The sequence below is a fragment of the Mustela lutreola genome, chromosome 5 (genome assembly GCF_030435805.1).
Source record: "Mustela lutreola isolate mMusLut2 chromosome 5, mMusLut2.pri, whole genome shotgun sequence".
NCBI classification, from domain to species: Eukaryota; Metazoa; Chordata; class Mammalia; order Carnivora; family Mustelidae; genus Mustela; species Mustela lutreola.
Window position 1 is genome coordinate 81,634,760 of NC_081294.1, and position 19,826 is coordinate 81,654,585.

At 40.6% G+C, this 19,826-nt stretch overlaps 1 protein-coding gene and 1 long non-coding RNA gene across 3 annotated transcripts in view; one reads left to right on the plus strand and one right to left on the minus strand.

The window, feature by feature from the left end:
* Positions 1-19,826, plus strand: part of KCTD16 (potassium channel tetramerization domain containing 16) — a 281,874-nt gene that overhangs the window by 45,136 nt on the left and 216,912 nt on the right. The gene's annotated exons all lie outside the window — the stretch shown is intronic.
* On the minus strand, positions 522-17,852 carry LOC131832204 (uncharacterized). Of its 2 annotated transcripts, none has more exons than XR_009353944.1 (3): positions 17,718-17,852; positions 16,351-16,532; positions 522-784 (listed from the first exon to the last, which is right to left on the minus strand). It is a non-coding gene; the product is annotated as an uncharacterized LOC131832204 (long non-coding RNA). The 2 variants fall into 2 exon arrangements; XR_009353945.1 differs by lacking the exon at positions 522-784 and adding an exon at positions 14,111-14,900.

The window sequence follows — 19,826 nt, forward strand, 5'->3', positions numbered from 1 at the left end:
AACCTCTTCTCCAATCCCTAAATGTTTGGTTTTTCTCCTAAGAATTCCCACCATTATTTACTCAGTCAATTTCTAGCTGGAGGTAATTTTAAGAATGCAAAGTGGTATGTGCAGATACAGCTTCCATACACTACCCTGCCACTGGCACTTGTGGTCTGTGATACATCAAGATAGCTCAGCGTAAATCTATTCCTAAGATGCTGAAGGTACATGAGTTTTTGTACATTGAATAACTTAAGCAAACAATGAGGTCCTTCTTTGGAAAAATGCTGGCATTAATTTATTTTCCAAATGTAAGAGAGACCACTATCCCATTCATCACCTTTTTAAAATCCAAGTATTCGTTTATTTGGGTGAGCAAAAGGCTGTATGAACAACATCTACTGAACAGCACAATGGAGAAAGCTACCAAAAGCCAAATCTGAGTAAACGCTGATTTTTTTCCTTTTCTGCCTTTTCATTATTAATTTCTGACTGTCATTATTAATTTCCAGTGTGTCACTTTTCTCTAGGTACAAACTTTGGACAGGTGGCTTTAATGGTTTTCATGAAAACTCCAAGTAGGTGAATACTAAGTAGGAATGTCACTTCTTTAGGAAAAGTTAATGAACCAAGGTATTCACCTTTGATGAGTGTGGGCTAGGCTGGCAATGGCATCTGCAGCCTCACAGGCGAGTTTTTCTCTCAGTAGGGTTCAACCAGATGACAAAGAGTCAGTCCATTGAATTCTTCAGATTTCGGGGTGATGAGGAGGCTCATGTCAGAATCGTAATTGAAGATTTTGCTGGAAAAGACATGCAATGAGATCATGCTACATTAGGCAAGTCTTCAGGCAGAGGATGTGTCCATTTCATCCGTCTCTATCCCTAACTCAAGGATTAGAGCACAGCAAGCATAGTCTTAGCAGCTTCTTTGTTCTCACCTTGTTTTGTATTGTTTTTCTCCTCCCCACTCCCACCTTTTCCTTCCTCGCTATGAGTGGGTGTCTCTCATATTAGGAATTAATTTGGTCAATAACCAATAGGAACTCAGTAGGTCATTTCTACGACCTACTGTTTGAAGCCACACCTGTCATTTCTAGTTCTCTTCCTAAACAGGGTAAAGTTTTATAATACAGTGCATCCTTTTGGGAAGGAATCACGGCTATATCCGGGATAGTCTATGCTTGAAGATGTATGGTCATCTTGCTATGTGCCACATTGAACTCCTTTTCCTTGTCATCTTTATCCATAAGCTAGCATGTTTTCTCCTCCCATCCCATGCCTTATAGGTAGATTCATATCGACCGATATCATATATTTATATACTGTATCATTATATATTACAGACAGACATTCTATGTACCACTCCTCTTCTAGTCACACAGTATTGGAATCTGGATATCAGTAAGCCCTTTTTTAAAAAAATTATAATAATCCTCAAACGTCTATGAAAATAGTGAGTGTTGTGTAATGAACTTCATAATAGGGACTGTGATACTTCATGTGTCCTTGTGTCTTTATGAGGTCCAGGATTGTGACTAGCACAAGTAGGTCTTTAATACAAGTTTACTCATCAAACTGATTGCTTATTTATTAAATTTATTCTGCCTTCAAAAATAGGGATCAACTTTATGTAATTCCTTGGACTCCTCTCCCCATTTTTTTTTTTTTTTTTTGGTTGTTGTTGTTCAAAAATGAACTTGTTGCTGGCCTATGGCTATAGAAAATAACAGAATCAGATTTTTGGGTTTTTTAGAGAGGACTGCTTGAGCATCTTTCTCTCATTTTCTAAAGATGTTCTGCCTGTCGACAGGAGAGGGATTTATAGCAGACTTTTTCTTCTACTAAAAAAAAGTGTGTTTTATTACAATTTGAAATAGCAGCTATTTGAAAGTACTTGACCCTGAGGGATTAAATGACTCTAAAAGAGGGGAAAAACATACGTGCACCAAGACCGAATTCCATGCTAATGAATCTGGAAGTTTGTTTTATAATGGGAAATTTATGAAGCTTTTTTTTCATATAAAAGTTCCTGGGCACCTGGGTGGCTCAGTGGGTTAGGCCGCTGCCTTCGGCTCAGGTCATGATCTCGCATCCCGGGATCGAGTCCCATATCGGGCTCTCTGCTCGGCGGGGAGCCTGCTTCCTCCTCTCTCTCTGCCTGCCTCTCTGCCTACTTGTGATCTCTCTCTGTCAAATAAATAAATAAAATCTTAAAAAAAAAAAAAAAGTTCCTCTGTTTTTTTTCTTCAGGGTTTAAAAGAAAAAAAGGAGATTTGTCATCTGTGTGTTTTTACTAAATCACCATCACATTGATTTCCATGTGGGACTTGAGGAAGAAGTAGGTAGATGATTATGGGTATCTCTAAGGTAACAACCTGTTATCTACGGACCAGTGTATCTGAGGCCTGGGAAGGTCTCTGTAGAAAACCAATCTGGTTGGCAAATGTATCTTCCAAAATGCATTATATTTACTTTCCTTGAGATGGAGAGTAAGCTGGCAATCGGACCAGAATACCTTATTCCTTCCATTTGAATGTATTAACTCTCACCCCAATTACTTTCTGATAATTGAGTGAAGAGGCCAGGTGCCTTTGACTTTGGGTAAGATGTAGTTCCTGGAGCTCAAAGTGATTTCAATTCTAAAATCATTTCATTTTGCTTCAGACAGTGATGGGCATATAAAACTACCAACATTCAGCAAAGAGGAAATCCTAAAACAGTCATAGGATTTTTGAGGAAATAAAAACTTAAGAGAATATCTCACTTTCATACAGATGATAAAATGGAGGTCGGGAGAAATTAAGTGATTTGGTGAGGTCATCCAGATATTTACTGGCAGAATTAGATCCCTAAAAGGAGATTCCTTTCATATACAATATTTATACAATATTCCATCATATACAATCATGTTGGGAGATATTAATAGTATAAATGCCAGGCCCATATTGTATCCATTTTTTGTTTCCAGAAATTATACAGGGATGCTTTTAAGTGTCCATTGGATAAAATATGATTATGGCCATTATGTTGCTATTATCTGGGTTTGAATCCAAGCATTTCAGATCTAGATTTTCCTTTCTTAAATTTCAACTTTATTCTTCACTGAACAGAAATCATCTATGGGAATAGGTAACATCATCATTTGGACAAAAAAAAAAAAGTATAAGATGGTTCTTTGCAGTCAAACAAACATCATATTCTACATTCTATTCCTATTACTTGGAGTCTAAAACCAAAGAAACTCTTCAATCATTCTAAACACTGTGACTTTGGCCAAAATAAATGACTTCTGTAGGGGCCTTTTTTTTTTTTTCTCCATTTAAAAAAAAAATAAATAAATCAAGGAGGTTAAAAAGTCTGGTTCTCAGAGAAAGCCTGTCAGAACACCTGTTTGGGGTAAATCTGTTTGGGGTTCCACAAACAGAATCATCCCTAGATAAGCTTATAGGAACAGAGAATATATTTACATCCACAAGTTCATTATTTCCTGTGCTACATTAAGAAGCACAAGATCAGTGAAGACAAGCAGCTGAGACATTCAGTAAGTCCCCCAGGAGTCTTTTAATAGTGAGAGTCTGTCTGCCTGAGTTCCCCTGAGGCTGGGTAGAAAGGACTGCCTTTTTAAGAACACTGACAAAGCAACAAGAAGTCCTAAAAGGTCTAGGATCATAAGTGGCTGTTTTGGGGCTGTTCATCATGTTGCTAGAGGAAATTGCTTGCTTACTGGAAGTTTTAGGATTTTTTAAAAAGATTTTATTTATTTATTTGACAGAGAGATCACAAGTGGGCAGAGAGGCAGGCAGAGAGAGAGGAGGAAGCAGGCTCCCTGCTGAGCGGGGAGCCGGATGTGGGGCTGGATCCCAGGACCCTGGGACCATGACCTGAGCTGAAGGCAGAGGCTTTAACCCACTGAGCCATCCAGGCGCCCTAATTTTAGGACTTTAATACTACTGCATGTGACTAATATGAGCCACCAGTGATATTATATATTTATGTAAGTGTGTGTGATCAAGATCTTCCATACAGAACCTGAAAAGGTGTTTATTGATATCTTAAAATCTTCAAGCTATTAATAATCTTTTTGATTGGGGAGTAGTGAGAAATCAGAATATGCAAGGTGAATAGTGGGGCCAAAATTTTGCCTTTTGTAAAGTAATATGTAAGTCATAATTACTAAGATACATTTTGTGTCTCATTTATCATCTATTTTATATTTGAGTTACTTGTACGTATATCTGCATCCCTACCAAGTACTAAGTTCTTAGAGGGTGGGAGTGTGTGTATAATTTACCCTGATATTCCACAAAGCACAATATTAAACAACTGAATTTAAGGAATTGTTTACTTTCCAAAATGCTCCCGTGGCCACCCACAACAGAGCCACAATTTCATGGAACCGTAAAGTAAATGTTCATGAGTTGTGAGACTAATTGCTTTTCAGGTGCAAGGTAGGACCTATTCACTTGAGGACCTCTAAAGCTAGCGAATCATTAGCACCAACATGTTTGTTTCAAGTTTGCAAATCCTAAAATAATTTCAAACAACCGTTTATTTTCTTTTACCCCAGGAGTATTTAGCAGAGGTTTAAACACAGTTTTTTATTAGATTCTTGGGACTTAGCTTGTCACGATGAATGGTCTGCTGTTTGGGACCCACTTCACCTGGATGACACAGTATCATATCTCAGCCCCACCAGGATGGAAGAGTTCTATAAGACCTAGATTCCCTGAAGTTGTTTAGATAATTTATAACCATATTTTCCCCGTGACTATATGTATATCCCTCTCAATTCATGGAATTATATTCCCATGTTTCAATTCCACCAACATTGATACTGTCTAAGAGTATTCACTAATGCATCAGACATACACAGAATATTTTCTATGTGCAAGAAGACATAATACTACATCCTAGGAATGATAAAATTTGTAAGATCAAAACATAGCACCCAATGATATGGGAAGAACTACTTTATGAAGACAAGGTCCTTGTCTTCAGCAAGTACCTATATATGATAGTTCCTGCCCTCAAAAAAAAAAAAAAAAATCATGGTATCATGGTTTGATCATAGGTATTTAGCATGTTATTTAAGTTTTAGTCACTAGAAAAATATATAGTGAACACTCTATGTATACCCTAAAAGTACATATATAAAAGGTGCTAATAGGCCTTGTGCATAAGGACTTTTCATTCAGCTGAGGAGATAAATACCTAGTTTGGTTAAAACAATAAATAACACAAGAGATAATACATGGTTGTACATAGTCACCATGAAATTAAAATTGACCTTCATGCAATGTGCATAAATTTCATAGGAGAAAGTGATCACAGCTGCTAGAAGTCTTTGTTTTCTTCATCCTCTGACACACAGACTTCAGTTCAATAGGAGTGAAGTGAGAAAGTTACTCCTATTTCTTGAGCACTTACTACTTTCAGGCTTTCTATGGCTGTCTGCCTTTTAACACCTGATCTCATTTCCCCTGCATGACTACATGAATTCAGTGCTATTATATCCATTTCAGAGATGAGGAAACAGGAATAAGATTTAGTCATTTACCCACAGAGAGATGACAGGAAGTAAGTGGTAAAGCTGGACTCAAATCTAGGTCTCTCTCTCTCAAAGCCCCACTCTTCTACCATGCCACATTCCTGCCTGAAGACTTTCAGTGAACCTTTGAAGCAGGTACTATGCTTATCATTATGAGAATAATTAGTGGGTTAGCAGGTGAGACATGAGCACAGATGCTGCCTGGTGAATATCAAGGTGAGATGCTCTTCTAAATAAATGGTATACTGTATTTCATTTTCAGGATTTTGATGCCATTTCTAAATGCGGGGGCTTCTGAGACAACTTATAAAACCAATAGATGGATGTGATACATGCCCATGTGCAGACTTTGTTAACTAGCTTTCTTGATATACCCCAATCTTGTCTGTTTGTATTGTGCTCAGATAAGTGACTGAAAATTGGGTATTCCCATTTGTTTGGATTCATCCTTTAAAGAATGCCTTCCTGGGCACCTGGGTGGCTCAGTGAGTTAAAGCCTCTGCCTTCGGCTCAGGTCATGATCCCAGGGAACTGGAATCGAGCCCCACATTGGACTCTCTGCTCAGCGGGGAGCCTGCTTCCTCCTCTCTCTCTGCCTGCCTCTCCGCCTACTTTGTGATCTCTGTCAAACAAAGAAATAAAATCTTAAAAAAAAAATAATAAAGAATGCGTTCCTTTGTAGAGAAGGATGTGTTTTCTTAGCGTATATACTATAACATGCTTTACACTCAGTGGATGCTCAATAAATATTGGATGCTGGCTGAGTAAGAGATGGTGAGGACAACCTGAGTTGTTTTCAGTCAAGATAATCAGGCTCTTTGCCAAACAAACAGAAAAAATTAGGTGTCCTGTCAAAAACTAGAGAAAATCCTGGAGTCATCAAAAAGTTACTAATTTTAAAATACCAAACACTCTCTTTATAGTATTTTAGTGTTTGTTTAGGATGTCTTACCCACCAGAATTTAGTAGTTCAATTGTTTTCTATCATGTCATAATGTTCAATACTATGTTGTCAAGGTGATGAATTAGAGGGTGGGACAGGTGTTTACAAATAGTCCCTAGGGAGTATGCATTCCATCTTTCCAGCCAGCATAAAGTGATAGGCATCTGCTAAGATAACTAGTTGAAAAGCTGAGAAAACTTTGGCAAACAAAGGAGAAATATGACTTAGAGCATCCACGAGATTGTCCCCATTCCATTCACACAATCCATGTACGAGAAGACAAGAAGAAATCTCGACCACTAAGGCTGGGTGTAGGTAACCTCTTCTGTGACTCGATGCACAGTATTCACATCACCAGAATTGTGGATATGGTTTAGGATGCACCCAGTAATGAGCTGATGGGTGATAACTGACAACGTGCAGCCCTTGACCTGGAACGAACCCAGCTATGCATGCCTCTGAGCAGCTAGAAGGGGATGAGCTATCTTCTGAGGAAGAAGACATTTCAAAGGTGAAGAAGCTAAATAAAATTTCAAAAAGATATGATGAACAGAAAAAGAATATCAAGATCTGCAGCCATCTCAAGGGGCAGTGCCAAGGGCAAATATCTTGTCTGAACCCACTAAAAGGGTCAGGGAGCTTGGTTCTCTTTCAGGAAGAGCAAGGTGCAGTAAAGGCAAATCCTCCCTACTTCTGAAGGCGAGTAATAAAATTATTTAATGCCTGCCTCTCTCCCAAAGAAACACAATTTAATTATAAGGTGAAGAAAAATGTAAAGAAAGCTATGTGATCATTTGGGCACAATCACAAGTATAAATCAGTGTAACATGCTAGAAAAGGTGGTTGCCTGTTTCTGTTTTTTTAAGCTTGTCTTTTGCCTTGACAGTTTTACACAATTCATATCTTACTTTTGACTTGCTGAAAGCGATCATTATCCTAAGAAAATGTTCTATTCTATTGGAATTATTTCTTAAGTAACTATTAATACCATTCTTATAAATGGATATAATTAACTCATAGACTGGCAGCTTTCTTTGAAATTCTCTTTTCTCCTTCCTGAGCTTATTTTAATCTCTGACTGCAACTTGTAAACATCTGTCTAGAATTGATGAAATGACCTCATTTGGGTCCCAATCAGCTCAGTAACAGAGACTCTCATGCTTAGGAACCAAATGCCATTAATGTAGGGTAAGAATAAAAAAAACTAAGTGTTAAGGAGGGAAAACCTCATAGGCAATCCCTCTAAAAATTCCCTTTACACAAACTTGGGACTTTGGGAGGGAAACACTAAAAGAAATAATTATTAGAATAATAACTTATACATGTGATTAAAACACTCAAGTAGGGTGAAAGTAGGGTGTTTTCTTAGATGATTAATTTGAAAAATAGTATGCTAGAGGCTCCTATTTAGTGTCCTGAAGCCTGCCCCGTCTGCCTCTAGAGTTTGACACAGCGTATTACCTCACTCTCAGCACTTCCCTACAGAAGTTCTTTCATCCAGAGATTTCAAAGTGTCTTTGCAAATGTAAATTAACAAGCTGCATCTCTTTTCTCCATAGAGATAGCTCATTTAAGTAACACAGAAACTTACCAAAATGATTTACTCAAGGTCACCTGAGATGTCCTTTGTGTAATCTGGAAATGGATATTCAAAGTGTATCAAAGTGTATTGCAAAAATACTTTGCAGTCTCATTGCAGATACAGAGTATTGTATCCTGTGGCAAGTACCACTCACTGGAGGGGTGAATAATTTTTAATTGTTACAATGAGGCTCCTACCAGTTGGTCTTTTCTCAACCTCACCAAGCTCCCACAAACCTGGAAACCCAGACTTTAGCCCCTCTCTTTCTTGTCTTATATGTCCCCATTTTGGGGGGACAGAACATTTTTTTAATGGTCTTTATGAATTTTTTTAATTAAATAAGTATTTGGCAATATTTTTTTTTTCCTCTCAAACTGTTCTATTAGTCCAATCAACAAATGTTTATTAATCTCTTATTTTGTTGCCTCTCACTATCCTGGACACAGGGAATACTACAGTCATGCTCTTTCCTTCATGGGAGAAACAGACAATAACCAAGAAACAGATACACTATGGTCAGTGCTATGAAGATGATAAACATGATGAGCCAGGTGACGTAGGAAGGAGTGGATGGATTAGGGAAGGCCTCTCTAAGCAGGTGACATCTGAACTAAGACCTGGAGCATGAGATAAATCAGTCTTAGAGTGGTGCTCCAGGCAGAAGGGAAGCAAAAATAAAGGCAAGAGCTCCAGGGAAAGAACCTGGCATATTGACCAGGTTGACCAAAGCTTAGTGCGCTAAAGTGAACAGCAAGAGGAAGGGCGCAGCCTGTGGACCATGGGAAGGAGTAGATTTTATTTTGACAACAGAGATCAACCCATGAAGGGTTTGAAGCAGATTAATAACATGATCTATATTTTAAAACTAGTAAATTGTGGAGAATATCTTCCCTCTGAAATATTTTTCTCTCTCTCTACACATTATAAGATTTACGCACCAAAGTTGGACTGGACCTGTTGAACTGGGATCTATGGTCACTTTGATACTCACTGTAATGAATTATGGGTTAGACGTTCTCACGCCTTCTAACCAATGAAGAAATAAGTATGTATAGGAAACTGTGTTCCTCCTTCATCCTCACTGCACCGTTTCCCAAACACTCGTGAACACAGAGTAAAACATTATCTTAAAAGGGAAAGGCCAGCCTGCTTCTGTAGAGCTGATTCAACATTTCCCTACATTATGGGTCTTGCCCTTTTCACTGAGAAAGCTGCAGTGTTTGTTTCATCTGCCCTCCCTCTCTGTGGTTCCTACAGCACAAGGCACAGACCTATGCATGACCTTTTATCACTTGTATTGTCACTGAATGCTTCCCTTGCCCTGATTTTCTGTTTTTGAGCTCTTTGAGGGCTGGAAACTATTTTACTCACCTTTGTACTCCCAGTGATTTTCACAGAGCCAGGTCCAGAGTAGGTGCTCAAAAAAGCATAGGCAGTGGTGCCTGAGTAGCTCAATGGGTTAAAGACTCTGCCTTCGGCTCAGGTCAGGATCCCAGGGTCCTGGGATCAAGCCCCTCATCGGGCTCTCTGCTCAGTGGGGAGCCTGCTTCCCCTCACCCCCGTCTGTCTGCCTGCCTCTCTGCTGTGATCTGTCAAATAAATAAATAAAAATCTTAGGAAAAAAAAAAAGAAAAAGAAAAAGGATAGGCAGATGAATATCAACCTGGTGAGAATATAACAGATTATCCCAAATTAGGACACATTTGAGTGTAAAAGAGAATGTGATGAATGATTATGCTGGGACAACAGTGTAAAGTTGGCATGGATGTGTTGAACTGGGATCTCTGGTCACTTTATTATCACTGTAGTGAATTATGGGCAAAAGTATGAACCCTGTAATTCTAGAGGTGTTTTCCAAGGCACTAGTACTGCATTTGCCCTGGCCAGTTGAGACCAATGGTTCTCAAAGCATGTGAGACACAATAGCATAGGAAATGTTTGTGGGTGGCAAGGGCATCAAGATTAATAATACAGTTTTACATTTTATTAACACAATCCCATGTTCAATACTACTTTAGCACTTCTAATTATTACAAAGATAATCTCTCAGTTTTGTGGTAGATTATCTTTGACCTCCTCAAGCCCATTAATCTTATTTTTTTAATGAAGAGTGAACAAACCTCAGGATCAGAGCCTTTTTTTTTTTTTTAAGTTTTATTTTTTATTTATTTGACAGAGAGAGAGATCAGAAGTAGGCAGAGAGGCAGGCAGAGAGAGAGAGAGAGGTGGAAGCAGGCTCCCTGCCGAGCAGAAAGCCCAATGTGGGGCTCGATCCTAGGACCCTGAGATCACAACCTGAGCCAAAGGCAGAGGCTTAACCCACTGAGCCACCCAGGTGCCCCTGGATCAGTGCTTTTAAGCAGAAAATGGTATTTGTTTGGAATTTAATATTACCACATTAATTATATTTATTTTGTGCTTTCTCTTCCTTCATGGCAAATAATGATCATTTCCAGGTAGGATTAGAATATAAAATTTCATTTTATATTTTATATATACTTTATGAATATATATATATTTATATATATTTTATGAATCTTTTGAAGTAAAAAATGTAAGACTTAAATATATATGCCAAGTACATACATAAATTTTGGCAAAAACCATGGAGTTGATGTAATAAATGACTAACATTTAGGAAACCAGAACAGAGCAATGATTTCCCAGCCTTGTTTCTGTGGCTATCTTGAAGGTATACATTTACTAAAAAATATTCACATGAAATTAATTTAAGTTAAAGTAATTTAGGAAAATAAATATGTATGTATACATCTATTTTATTTAGTTTTGCAGTATTTTTCTCATTATGAAGATTATGCATGTTTATTATGGAAACATGATCCTGGAAAAGACATAATGGTGTAAAGATCTAAAATACAGAATACTACACATCAGGGAAAACCACATTTGATATGTGAGTTGTTGCCTTTTGTTTTGTTTTGGTACTTTTGGAAACTGAATTAATGATTTTGAATTTCAAAATGTTAATATGTATGCCAATCTGAATTTACATAAAAGAAATGAAAAGGTTATGGTTTTGTTTATTAGAAACAATTAATAATAGAAACACTTTAAGTATCAAACCTTCCCTTGTGTACTTAGAAGTTTAATTTACTTAAAATTTATATACATGTAGTATATACAGGGAATATTATCAACTTAACATATATCTTTAATACATAAAATTTCATACAATTTCAATCAGTTATAATAAGATGAGTGAAGCTTCCTTTTGGAAATCATGCCCTTAAACCTCTGCTTTTCTTACATGCCAGAGACGTATACTTTTCAGCTCTTTACAAACTCAGCTTCCTACTAGGGAACACTAAAACTATGGCAGACTGAGCTGTGTTCTAAGGTTCATCACGAGGCAATGGCCCTACTGCCATACCAAGCCAACAGGTGTAGGAAAACAATTATCCACTTATAAGAATGGTGTACGTGTTAGAAATGTCTATTTACATTTTGTTCCCCATAGCAGAACATTAACATGATGTAACATTATTTCCTTAATCACAAGCTGGCAACATGGTTAAACCACAGTAGCAACCAGCAACAATAACTACTCCACACCTATATAATAGCCTGCTGTTCCATTGTGAGTTTCATTTTCTTCTCCCTCACTAAAGACTTCTCTATTTAGAAGGAGAATGACAACTCCATCACTCGATTTTGATGTTCTAAAGTGAGAGAGGCTGGATTATAGGATGTTATAGTACTTTGTCAGGAAACATGATGAAGCTAAGAGGACAACCCATCATCTTGAAATAAACTCCAGTTCATTCCACCTGGCAAATACTAACAATTCTAAAGACTATAGTCTCAGGAAAGACGAGGAATCCATGAGGTTGGCTATGACTTCTGTGCTTGAAACAGGGCTCAGTTCCTGGAAGACTCTTAAATATTGTTGAATGAACAAACCATCATTAAAATAGCTTCTATTTCTAAATACCCAAGATGTAATATGTGCTATGATTTACTACACCAACTCCAGTTCTCACAACAGCTAAAACTGTATTCATATTATCTGCATTGTCTCATTGAGGAAACAGGCTCAGAAATGTTAAGGAATGTGCCAAGGTCACACAATGAAGGCATTAGGTTTCAAAGCTAAATATGTCTGATGCCAATGCTTCAGGTCCCCCCCCCCCCCCCACTGAATGGAAAGAGTTATATTGCCTCAAAATGGCTTCATATATGAAGAAGGAAAACTCCAATGGTGCAGATTTGGAATCTTTTGTGTGACCTAGTAACATTACTCCAAAAAAAAAAAAAAAAGGATCCATATTTGTTTCTGGGACTGTGAAACAGATTTTCCTAATGGCTTTCCTCTGAAGGGTTGGGAAGAGCCTTTGGTGAGTGACAGTTATCAACACTCTTAAGCTGTTTAAAAAACCACTACCAAATGTGTGTGCATGTGTGCCAGTCAATTGTTTTCAATATTCTGTCGCTGCCTAACCTCTCCCAGCAACCTGGCAGCTGGGGGCACTAAAGGGCTCAGAGGGGCATCTTGACTTGATACCTCCTTCCCATCCTCTGCCTCTCTCTGGCAGCTGTGCCACCTTTTGAGGTGACTGAGCCCTAACAAAAAAGAGCCCAGAATCCCTGCAGAAGGGAGCAGAGGGCAGCACCAGAACAGCCCTCCAGGAGATGAGGACATCAAAAAGATTTGTTCATCAGAGTTTGCAGATTACTGCAGCTTTATAAATAATTCACTTGATAATGTTTTATCAAGAACTGCACAATTGTCTCAAAAGCCTCACAATCTAATGGACTTTAAAAAGTTCTTAATAGAAGATTATCAAGGCTTTGACTGGACAGCTTTCTCCAAATGTAGGCCGTTTTTTTCCCCCCTTCTTGGAAAAATATCTAACACACAAATGAGTTTGTTACGATTGCCTATCTCGTGTGTAAAATTTCAGCTTCAGTGTCCTGCTTAACAGGCAGCATGCACAAAGTACACAAACCCAGCCAAGCTCTCACGATTTCTATTTGTTATTTTTCTGTAACATCAGCAGTTGGACACTGCGCTCTTCTTCAGGAAGAAGTCATTAATTCAATTCTTTATTTCACCTCTTTGCGGACTTATAGTCCCTGTCCTATGACAAAGATATTTTAGTCCATCTGCTCCTTAATAAGCATGAATTTCCCTCATAGTGTTTTAGCCCACTAATTTGCATTTCTTGACATACATACCTTACATGCACTAATAGTAAAATCTATTTCTCTGGTCACAAGGTGAAATAGGCAGGAAAATGTGGATTGATTCATGAAACTCCCCTTATCACCAGAGAGAGAGATTCTAAGTTTTTGCCAAAGATGGTGAATCCTTGGAGAACATGGACAGGATTGATTTAGTGGTAAAAATGTGGACTTTGGGTCAGATGACCTTGTTTGAATCTAAGCTACACCACGTGTCAACGGTGTGACATTAAGCACCTTCTTTAACCCTCTGTGTCTCAGCTTCCTTGTTTGTTAACTATAGATAGAAACTGTTCTCACCTAAGAAGGTTACTGTGAGGACTGAACAAATAAATAAATGGAAGGCACTTAGGGCAGGGCTGGAGCGCAGGAAGCACTTGACAAAGCCAGCTGCTCAAAGTCATTCCATTTTAGCACACTTTCTGTGTGAAGCCCTTCTACCTGGCATGCAGCAAATATTAACTGAGTAAGTGCACACGTGCTTCCTGAAGTTGCCAGCCTGAACCTGTGGACATATCAGCTTCTCTGTTTTCCATCTGCTTTTCATCACTAGGTTGAATTTAATAGCTTGGTGCTGTCCTTTTGTACCCTAGATTTTCCATACAAGATCCCAACAGTGGGTTCACTTGATCAGTGGAAGAGGCAAAACAAAAAGGAGGCTTATCAAATTAGATGTCTTTCTTTTCCTCCAGAGACAAATCTATGGTGATCAATTTGAGCTGATAGGACTTTGAGTTTTTACTTTGCTGCTGCTCAATAGAAAATCAGTTTGAATTGTTAAAAGATAAACTGAGGCCCATTAAAATGTTCAAGAGTTTATTTGAACAAAAATAGTTTCAAATCAGGCAGAATGCAATCTAGCAGATAGAGAAGAGCTCCACAAAATGGAAGACCTTTATAAGCGTAAGGGAGAGCAGCAACAAGGAAATTATCCTAGGCAAAAAAGCAGGTTGGTAATTGCAAGGTTACCTTCCTTTAGGGGATGGTAGCAGTCTATCAGGCATGTTACCTAACTAGTACTGATCAGGCAATTCTTGATTGACTGGTTAAGGATTCCATTTCTCAGAAAGCCAAAATTGTAATTATGTATCACTTTTGTGCTATGGTACTTAGTAAAGGTGACTCTATTTTGGGCAGGCCTGTTTCCTTGTTTTCAACAATTTCCCTCTTTTTATCAGATTCTCAGCCTACCTGAGAGATGTCTCCAAAATTTAAGGCATTTGTGCCACTCGCTGCTAAACTCAGGTTCTTACAGTTTTTGTGGAATCTCTGTATGATATTCACAGGTTATAGCTTCAGATTCACATTTTTTTAATTGTTTTTAATTTTAATTCCAAAATAGTTAACATATAGTGTTATATCAGTTTTCGGCATACAATATAGTGATTCAATTCCATACGTTGCTCAGTGCTCATCATGGTAAATGGACTCTTAATCCCCTTTACCTACTTCACCCATCCTCCCACCCACCTCCCTTCTGGTAACCATCAGTTTGTTCTCTATAGTTGAGTCTGTTTCTTGTTAGTCTCTCTTTTTTTTCCTTTGCTCATTTCTAGGTTCACATTCTTTAAGCTGGTCATTATCTTTGCTCCTTTTCCAACATTCTTTTCATCAGGGGATCATATGCTTTGTGAAAGATGCCTGTGAACATGCATTTTGAGGGAATTCAGTGCACCAGGAAGACTGATAACGATTATTCTAAGCAGGATAACTTCCAATGTTTGGAGTGCACTTTGAAGCCTTGGTCTCCAAGACCCAAACTAATGAGAATCAAATAAGTCAAAGAAAGGCCCCACTGAAGGGCCAACTGGCTTGTTCAGTGATATAATATTGCTGGGTCTCAACTTGCCCAGAAATGTTAATCCAAGTGCAGCTGTTGGTGTTGGCCACAGCATAAACGCCTCCTTGCTCAGCTAAAAGATAATCAAGGGATATCCTATTATAAAGAACAAGTTTGATCAGAGACTCTAGGGATTTTGTTGGGTGGCTTTGCTTACTGGCAGATTCAGGGACGGGTGCAAGAATTAAGGAGCATTGTTTTCCTATGCATTAACAAAAAAGCAAAGCAAGTAGCAAAAAGGAAAAGAAGAAAGGTTTCCTACTGGGAATGAACATTTTGATCCATAATCTTGGGAAAGCTGCCTACCTAAGATGCTGTCTGCTTCTGAGGAGAAACCTTCCTAGTCAATTTTGATTTTAGATTTCCAGCTGGTGTACAGTTCCAAGAGTCTGAAAGAGCCCTTTTAAATTGGGAGATATGAACCTGAAGTTCAAGTCCCTGAAGTCTGGCTACTCTCTGGGTAGTGAGAAGGACCTAATATCATCCATTCCAAGGACATTCAAGGGCAGTCCTTCTTTTTCATAATTCCCAATCGGAAGGGTGATAGAGAATTGGCAACTTAAGTTTGGAGAGTCATAACCAGGTATTTGAGGAAGCTAGAGGAATTCAGTATCCAAACCAGTTTACGGGTATGTAACAAACCTCAAAGACAATTAGCAGGATTCAAATTTAAATACAGATGAAGGTACAAACATAATTTTTCTCTCTACGATCAACTCCACTTTTACCAAAGAGTATCACAGTAAAGCTAATTTGTCTGCAGTAAACTTGGCCTGATATTTACGTAAGTGCAGCAAAAATAGTGATTGCTCATATAGGCTCCTTTTAAGTCTGCTTCCTGGAACTTTTTTCTTTTTTAAAAATATTTAAGATTTTATTTATTTATTTGTCAGAGATAGAGAGAGTACAAGCAGGCAGAGAGGCAGGCAGTGAGAGGGGTGGGGGAAAGCAGGCTCCCTGCGGAGCAAGGAGCCGGATGTGGGATTCCATCCCAGGACGCTGGGATCATGACATGAACAGAACGAAGGCAGCTGCTTAACCGACTTAGCCACCCAGGCATCCCTTTCCTGGAACTTTTCACGAGAAATATCAGATTGAACTCTTTAAAGCCTCTTAAAGTTAGGAAATAAGCCAAGGACTAGCTATCAGACTTCACCTGCAATACCTATATATTTGGGTAAATTCTTCCCTTATTGAGGTTCCACAAATATCTTACATTTCCTGGGCCTGCCAGGAAACTTCTCTACTTACCTGGTAAGGCTGCTGGGAAGCCTTGTAAGCTAGGTATCAGGTAGTTTTTCCAAAGGACTTTATTGGCTCCATAATGTCAACCTTCGTTCCTTAAAGTCCTTAAAGCTATGTGGTCATATCTGAGTCTCAAATGGCATTCCAGCCAAGGTGTTGGCAATATAACCAGTGTTTCCAATTGCGTCCTGTTAAAGGAGAACAGATTCTTACTGAGTTTATGAAAATAGCTAACTATATTCCCATGAAAAGGATACCTACGAGTTTCTGAATTCTGGAAGGATCAAATGGGAAGAAAAAGTAAATGTCTTTGTTTACAAAGGTATACTTCACCAAATTGCTGCTAGTCATAGGTAGCTTAAGAGAACAGGTATCCTTAAATCTGGAAAAACAAAACATTAAGGAACCAGCAATGTTTCAAACAAAAAGTTATAAAAATTATAATTATCTTCATCAGTTCTTTCTGTCCCATGTAATTATTTCTAAGCAGATTTAGTTACATATTGATTAGAAGTCTCAACCCTTAGAATCCTTAATTCCTTGTGAAAACTAAGAAGTTCGCAGTTTTGGACTGTCTGTTACAGTAGCATTCTGTGAACTGGAACATTTATAAGTACATTGTGTAATTTCTAGAAGTATATTCTTCCTCACGGTAAACTTATCAGTGTGACATCAAACATGTTTACTAATAGACCCAAGTATCTTTAATTCCTCTGGAAGTAGAAGCCAGAGGTAGATAAATCTGTGTTCAGTAGGTAATATTTCAATATTTTCTTTTATTTGGAAATGATCCAGATATTTTATGAATAACCATCATTTAATTAATCTCAGTATAACTAAGGTTTCAAGTTACCAAAAGGACTTTGGAAACTATTTTTAAGACATACCATGAAGCGTAGTTAGTGTAGAAATTTTATTTACAAACTTTTATTTTACTTACATCTATTTGATTTACTTATTAACAGTTATGCTTAGGTTGGTCATGAAAATTTCACGAGGCATTAAACAGCTAGCCATCATCTTCAGTTATCTTTCTTCCTGACAAATTACGTAACAGAGATAACGAGCTTACTTGGCCTTTAGTGAACCTGGGTAGAATAAAAGTAGTATATGTAATGCTGACCGCTGTAAAGGCATGTCTTTTTCAATGACACCAACAACCTTAAACTGGCTTAAAAAAAAAAAAAAAAGAGGATTTTATTTATTAGAGAGAGAGAGAGATGGAGGCGCAAGGGAGGCGGCGGCTCCCCGCGGATCAGGAGGCTCTGCGCGGGGCTCCATCCCAGGACCCCTAGACCGTGACCTGAGCGGAAAGCAGACGCTTAACCAACCGAGCCACCCAGGCGCCCCTTAAACTATGTCCGGGAGACTACCCTGGGTCCCACGATATGGAGACTGAGCCCCGCATCCACCGACAACTTCTCTGCAGTTTGCTTCTTTACGGCAGGGAGAAGACCTCCAGCGGAGATGGGAGATGCAAATCGACAGACTCCCACGTGCTCGATTCCCGCCGTTTCTCTGCGAGGTTCCGTCCGTTGCTCCACCGCGGCTTCAGAACGCCCCGCCTCCCCTCTGCACACGGGCTGACGCTAGCTCCGGGGAGAAGGCCTGAAAAAGAAATCCCGTCAGGCTCCGAACGTCCGCTTCCAATTCATCCCACTTCTGAGCACAGAACCATTTTTGTGAAAATCCTCTTGAACCTCTTGTTAGGGTTCGGCTGGCCCAAACAGTAATCATTCCTGGGCAGCCCTGGGCAACCCCAAACGGAGTGCAAAAGATACCGCCTCCCCCCAAGATGCCGGGCCGCTCCCAAAGAGAACCAAAATAAAGACAAACGATTCCCCACGGCGGGGGCGACCCTTGGCAGGGCCCTACCCGCCAGCGGAGCGCAACCGCACTTCCGTCCAGCCCGTGCTAAGGGGACCCCAACCCCATGCGCGCCAACGTCAGTTCTCAGGACACGGAAGGGCGCACACAAGATGGCGGCAGCCGTCGCTGCCAGAGGGATCGGCGACCCGTGCGTCCGCAGAAGGGCATTCACAAGTCGCCGTTCCAAGGTCTCATTCCACATTCTGTTTCGCCCGCCCTCTGGGTTTGGAAAGGAGGGGACGAAGGGCATTTTCCCTCCCCTACGGACCAGGCGCTGCCGGCAGACAGAAGAGCGTCCTTGGGTGAGCATTCTTACCCTTGCCGGCTTCGGCCAGTTTTCCCAGGATCCGGCCTGCGGGGTGAGCCCGAGGCCCCGCGTTCTCGGCCTGGTCGCCAGACACGTCCGCCAAGGAAAAGTCGTTTCCCCCCAGCCTCACGGCTGAGAACCTGGGCGAGAGGCCCTTCTCTGTAGGGCGCCTCATAAATGGATAAGCTTACCTGCCGCGAAAGTTCCCCTGCGGCCGCCGTAACTCAACATTCTCTCTGGTGAGGTTCCCCCTCCCTCAGCTTCAAGCAGAACGTCCCGCCTGAGGCCTCACAGGGAAACCGCTCAGGGCCCGGAACCAGTCAGTCTTGAAAGCGGACCCAGTCAAACCCTGAACTCGTTCTGGTTCCCACGTCAGACCCAGTGCTTCCCTGGACCCAGTTCCGCTTCTAAGTCCGACGGGTCTGACAGGGGACCCAGTCCGGTTTCTAAGCCGGAACCTGTGTGAGCCCGAACGTCGTCTGGATTTGAAGTCGGACCCAGTCTGCCGGGGCACCCAGTGTGGTTCTCTAAGCTGGAACCTGTGTGACCCCAAACATTGTCCGGCTTTGAAGTTGGACCAAGTCTCACGTGGACCCACTGGTATGATCCCGAACGTCGTGGGGTTTTGAAGTCGAACCCAGTCTGACCTGGACCTATTCTGGTTCTCTAAGCTGGAACCAGTGTGAGCCCTAATGTCGTCCGGCTTTGAAGTCGCACCCAGTCTGACGTGGACCCAGTGGTGTGATCCCGAACGTGGTGGAGCTTCGAAGTCGGACCCAGTCTGACCTGGACCTATTCCGGTTCTCTAAGCCGGAACCAGTGTGAGCCCAAACGTCGTCCGGGTTTGAAGTCAGAGCCAGTCTGATGTGGGACCCAGTTCGGTTCTCTAGGCCGGAACCAGTGTGAGCCTGAACGTCGTCCAGTTTTGGAAGTCAAAACCAATCTGTGAGCCTGAACGTCGCCCGGGTTTTGAAGTCAGACCCAGTCTGGCGGGGGACCCAGTCCGGTTTTCTAAGCCGGAACGTGTGTGAGCCCGAACGTCATCCGGCTTTGAAGTCGGACGCGTCTGATGGGGGACCCTTTCCGGTTTTCAGTCAAGCCCAGTCCGACCGCGGCCAGCTGCTGGGTCCAGTTGGGAGAAAGAAAGGGTCCAGTAAAGCCTGAGAGCTTTGCCGTAAAAGCCGAAGAGCCGGGATCCGACGGGAACGTGCCCGACCTCGGGACGTGGCGAGAAGCGCGAGGAGCCACGGGCGTGAGGGGCTGCTCGGGTGCCTGCGCCTGGGCTGCTGCTGGTCGCTCCACGCTC